General features: G+C 35.7%; 1 long non-coding RNA gene across 3 annotated transcripts in view; it reads right to left on the bottom strand.

Annotated features, from left to right (window-relative positions):
* Positions 1 to 1,756: 1,756 nt before the first annotated feature.
* Positions 1,757 to 6,000, bottom strand: part of LOC100782278 (uncharacterized) — a 31,800-nt gene continuing 27,556 nt past the window's right edge. Inside the window, exon 4 of one of the 3 annotated variants that reach the window (XR_005887670.1) lies at positions 1,757 to 2,912. This is a non-coding gene — a long non-coding RNA (uncharacterized lncRNA). The remainder of the gene's footprint in view (positions 2,913 to 6,000) is intronic. The other 2 variants (XR_005887673.1, XR_005887672.1) reach the window with 2 other exon arrangements.

Here is a 6,000-nt window from a genome sequence, read left to right as displayed (position 1 = left end):
GAAATCAAAAATTTACAGCGCAGTTAAGACGGATCTCAATGGAAAAGTCATTACTAATGACGATGACAAAGAGATTCCTGACGCTGTTAACACATTAATTTTTACAATAGCCCAACATTTCATTGGAGACCCATCCTTGTGGAAAGATAGGTCTGCAGAATTATTGTCAAATCTTAAATGTAGAACCTTAGCGGATTTTAGGTGGTATAGAGATACTTTCCTAACTAGGGTTTACACAAGAGAAGATAGTCAACAACCTTTTTGGAAAGAAAAATTTCTAGCTGGTCTTCCCAGATCATTAGGAGACAAGGTTAGAGATAAAATCCGTAGTCAATCTGCCAATGGAGATATTCCATATGAAAGTTTAAGCTATGGTCAATTAATTTCTTACGTCCAAAAGGTAGCCTTAAAAATTTGTCAGGATGACAAAATTCAGAGGCAATTAGCCAAAGAAAAGGCTCAAACAAAGAGAGATTTAGGTTCTTTCTGCGAACAATTTGGTCTACCGGCCTGTCCAAAACAAAAGAAAAAACAATCCTCTAAAAAGGAAATCCATGAGAATAAACCGATCAATACAAAGAGATTTCCAAGGAGGAGATACTCACACAAACCATCAACCAGTAGAGGAATGGAAAATCCTAAACAAAAAACAAAATCAAAAATAACGTGCTACAATTGTGGAAAACAAGGCCACATCAGCAAATACTGTAGGCTAAAAAAGAAGTTAAGAAATCTTAACCTAGAACCCGCAATTGAAGAGCAAATAAACAATTTGCTCATAGAAACCTCGGAGGAAGAAACAGAAACTTCATCCTCCGTGCTTTCCGATGAAAACCTAAACTTAATCCAACAAGATGACCAACTATCATCAACAGATGATGATGATGGGCAAATCAATACTCTAACGAGAGAACAAGATCTCTTGTTTGAAGCAATCAATTCCATACCTGACCCCCAGGAAAAGAAGGTTTTTCTGGAAAAACTCAAGAAAACATTAGAGGTAAAACCTAGACAAAAGGATTTTATCACAAACAACAAATTTGATGTAGGTAACATACACAAGAGATTAGAAAATTCTTCAACCAAACCAACGACAATCCAAGATCTCCAAACAGAGATAAACAATCTAAAAAGAGAAGTAAAAGAACTTCGTCAACAACAAGAAATTCATCAGATCATTCTTTCTCAACTTGAGGAAGATAGTGATTCTGAAAGTACCAACAACAGTGAGGAAAACCAACCAGAAAATTTAGAAGATGATATGTTTATGGGATTAATCAACAAGATTAAAATCCAAAAATTTTACATAAACATAAAAATAATTATTAATGATTTCGTTTTAGAAACAATGGCCCTATTTGATACAGGGGCTGATTCAAACTGCATTTTAGAAGGATTAATTCCTACAAAATTCTTTGAGAAAACCTCAGAAAAATTAAGTACGGCAAACGGCTCAAAATTAAAAATTAATTTTAAGCTATCAAATGCAATAATTGAAAACCAAGGTCTTAAGATTAACACAAACTTTCTTCTGGTAAAAAACCTTAAGAATGAAGTAATCTTAGGAACGCCCTTCATTAGAGCCCTGTTTCCCATCCAAATATCTAATGAAGGAATAACCACAAATTATTTAGGAAGAAAAATTATATTTAATTTTTCTACTAAACCAATTTCTAGAAATATAAATCTTATAGAAAATAAGATTAATCAAATTAACTTCTTAAAAGAAGAAGTATCTTTTAATAATATTCAGATACAACTGGGAAAACCCCAAGTAAAAGAAAGAATTCAATCTTTATTAAATCATATTGAATCGACCGTTTGTTCTGAATTGCCACATGCATTTTGGGACAGAAAGAAGCATATTGTCGATCTCCCTTATGAGAAAGACTTTAGGGAAAAACAAATTCCCACAAAAGCCAGACCAATCCAAATGAATGAAGAACTTCTTCAATATTGTCAAAAGGAAATCAAGGATTTGCTTGATAAAGGCCTAATCCGGAAAAGCAAAAGCCCATGGTCTTGTGCGACTTTTTATGTTAACAAACAATCTGAGATTGAGCGTGGAACACCCCGCTTAGTCATAAATTACAAACCATTAAATCAAGCATTACAATGGATTAGATATCCTATCCCAAACAAAAAAGATTTGCTTAACAGATTAAATTCTGCAAAGATATTTTCAAAATTTGATATGAAATCTGGATTTTGGCAAATCCAAATCCAAGAATCAGATAGGTACAAAACAGCGTTTACTGTACCTTTCGGGCAATATGAATGGAACGTGATGCCATTCGGACTGAAGAATGCCCCTTCAGAATTTCAAAAAATTATGAACGATATTTTTAATCCTTATTCAAAATTTGTCATTGTCTACATAGATGATGTTTTAATCTTTTCCCAAAACATTGACCAACATTTCAAACATCTCCAAACCTTCATACATATCATCAAACAAAATGGTTTGGCAGTCTCCAAATCAAAAATCAATCTTTTCCAAACTCGAATTCGATTCCTTGGTCACAATATATATCAAGGTACAATCATTCCAATCGAAAGGTCAATAGAGTTTGCTAGCAAATTCCCCAACCAAATCTTAGACAAAACCCAGTTACAAAGATTTCTAGGTTGTCTAAATTACGTAGGAGAATTTGTCCCCTATTTAAATAATATAGTCAAGCCATTACATGATAGGCTGAAGAAAAATCCGCCTCCTTGGTCTGACCTCCATACACAAACGGTTAAAGAAATCAAATTCAAAGTCCAATCTATTAAATGTCTGTATCTTCCTATTCCACAGGCATTTAAAATTGTCGAAACTGATGCTTCAGACATAGGTTATGGTGGCATCCTCAGACAAAGAGTCCATGGCCAAGATCATGTCATTGCATATACATCAAAACATTGGAATCCTGCACAATTAAAATATTCAACTGTTAAAAAAGAAGTTTTAGCAATTGTTTTGTGCATTTCCAAATTTCAATCGGATTTATTAAACCAAAAATTTTTAATTAGGGTTGATTGTAAATCAGCCAAAGATATTTTACAAAAAGATGTTAAAAACCTTGCCTCAAAACAAATTTTTGCGCGATGGCAAGCAATTTTAAGTGTCTTTGATTTTGACATAGAATACATCAAGGGCACCTCAAATTCACTACCTGACTACCTTACCCGTGAATTCTTACAGAAAAGTGGTAATGCCTCCTAAGGCATCGGGAATCTCCCTACGGGGAGGAAGGAGTACAGGCAAAGGAGCCAGGCTGGCTCTTCCAGAGCCAACCATCAAGAAATCATCTACCTCTTCTGGGTCACCAACCCAGGCTGGGTCATCTACCCAGAAAACCAATTTAGAAGGGTCATCAACCCAGATTGCCTCAATCAAACCTGAGCCATCCACTCAGGAATCTCCCAAACCGGCAACCGCCAAACAAACATCGGCCGACTATGCTTGGCCAATTGAAACCCTTCAGGCCCTTCAAGACATGGGTCTGACCAAATTTCCAAAAATAATCAAAAAATCTTGGGCAGACATTGCCTCAGAATCTGATGATGAATCTGAATCAAATTTACAAACAATGATCCAAAATGCGTCAATGACCAAAACAGCCACCAATACTAAAGGAAAACTACCTTTAGCCAAAGCTCAAACACCACCTACCAAACAAACTAACAATTATATTTATAAAAATAAATTGTTAACTGTTTTGCAGATGGAACCTGAATTTTGGGACAAAAATCCCTTCAAGGCGACGGCCAAGGCTTTCCCACCAGGATTTCACTACAAACCAACCACCATCCTGAAGACAAGAACTTTTTATGAATTGATTTTGGTAGATTCAAACTCAGTATCTATCAAACATTTCAAAGATCCAAAAGACCAAACCTTAAACACCCACTCAACCATCCAAATACTAAAAGTTCTTCAACCAAGACACTTTGGTTCAGACTTAAACAAAGGGAAGAGATTTTCAGTTCCATTTGATCCGGTAGGTTATACCTATTGGGATTACGTTGATGCTTGGACTAAGGTGTTTTGGCACCAAAATACCCGCTTCAAGCATTCATGGCTGATATATTTCAAGACCAACACAATTTACAATTTTCCCAATTGGTTTTTGCAATGGTGGGACTTCTTTGGACCAATCCCAGAGATATTCCCAGAAACGGTCCAACAAGGATTTTCCCAATTTAAGAAACAATACAATTCGCAGGAATCACGAATTCCAGCAGATCTTAAATACTTTTCAAGCTTTGCACTGTCATGGATATTCTCATGGCAATATCGCTACAGCAAGACTGAAAAGACAAATCAATATCCATCACTACAAAGACACGCATTTGTAAAATGGTGGACACAATTTGACTCATCCAAAGCGGATCCAGAACAAGTAAAATTATGGTTCAAATCCCATCCAGAATTCCTCAAAGCGGCTGATCCAGAGACTTCTGTGTTCTTGAACCAAAAGTCTCATCTGGCAGCATTTTTAGCAGGATCGACATCAAAGGAGGTCTTAGCTAAAAATCTGAAGGAAGTTCTACAAATGTTACAACAGGAAGAAGAAGCTTCATCCTCAAAGAAGGAAGAAACAAGTTCTGTTGAAGAAGACGAAGAAGATCCCTTTTACCAAAACGAAGATGATTGTTTTGGTATCTGTTTAGATTAAATTTAATTTCGGTCACAAAACCGTCTGTTTGTAATTAATGCTGGATAATACTACCTGTCCTGTAGTCATTAAAGTCCCGGTCAAAACTACTTGTCTTGTAACAAACAGTCAAATAGTCCCGGTCAAAACTACCGGCAACTACCGGTCTTAGATTTTTGGCTATATAAGGAGTCCTCTAGCATGTTGTGAGGCACCCTTTCATTTAGTCATTTTTCAGGTTTCGGAAGAGAGGTGCTCTGAAACAAGATTTTTGTAAGCGCTTCTTTCTAGATTCAATAAATTTCTATTTTTCATCCTTCTCTCTTCTCCCTTCACCGATCCTGTGCGGCTCTTCCGCCGCTTCGGTTTCTTTGTTTATGAAAACCTGGGTTTTGTAAGCCGGTCTCCGGTGTGACCTTGATATCTGTTTTCAAGTTTATATTTTCATTTCATTAATCATACTACATTCTTACTTCCTATTTGTCCGTTTGATCCTACTCCGCTGACCTCTGGTATCAGAGCCAGAGGTTAAAATTACTGTTCAAACACATACTGTTTAAATTAAAATTACTGTATATATATATATATATATATATATATATATATATATATATATATATATATATATATATATATATATATATATAAAACACTTTTTATAAATATATACCCCATAGCAAGAGCCCTCAGAAAGTGCTATGTAATAGGAAAAAAAAAGCGCCGCAAACAAACAAATCAGGCATTGTGAGCATTACGTAAACCAACAGCCATTCGTCTATACGCAAATGTCCTGTAAGGGCAGGTAAAAGTTGTTTTGTGCTAATCTTTGTCAGCCAAACACACTTCCAAATAGTCAAAATACCCATCTAGACAATAATAGAATGCATGACTAGAAAGTGTCTCAAGCATTTGATTAATAAAGGAAAGAAGAATGATGAGAATCATGAAACTGACCAAATACAGGCTAAAGGCCCAAGTGGAGAAGAACGAAGGCCCAAGTGGAGAAGGACAAAGCCCCCGAGTGGAGAAGGATGAAGGCCCAAGTGGAGAAGGATGAAGGCCCAGAGGCAGAGACACTATCAAGACTATTAATTGTTGCTGAAGGCCCAAGTTAAATATATTTTTTAGTTATAATTTTTATTTATTGTAATTTTGGCCCAAACTATTTAGAAGGCCCATGTCTATTTTTATCTTTTAGTTCAGATACACTATAAGTATTGGTTTTTGTTTTGAATAAAAAAACTTTTGGCATTTTCATAAAATTGGGTGAGAGTTTCTCTCCGGGTTCCTTGTTGAACCAATTATCAGACTTATCAAGGTTATCCTTGTGGCGTCTACCCTGACTTATCTTCCTTCA

This window comes from Glycine max, chromosome 12 (assembly GCF_000004515.6).
Source record: "Glycine max cultivar Williams 82 chromosome 12, Glycine_max_v4.0, whole genome shotgun sequence".
Classification (NCBI taxonomy): domain Eukaryota; kingdom Viridiplantae; phylum Streptophyta; class Magnoliopsida; order Fabales; family Fabaceae; genus Glycine; species Glycine max.
Note: the sequence above shows the minus strand (reverse complement) of the source record. Positions and strands in the feature narration are given on the sequence as shown.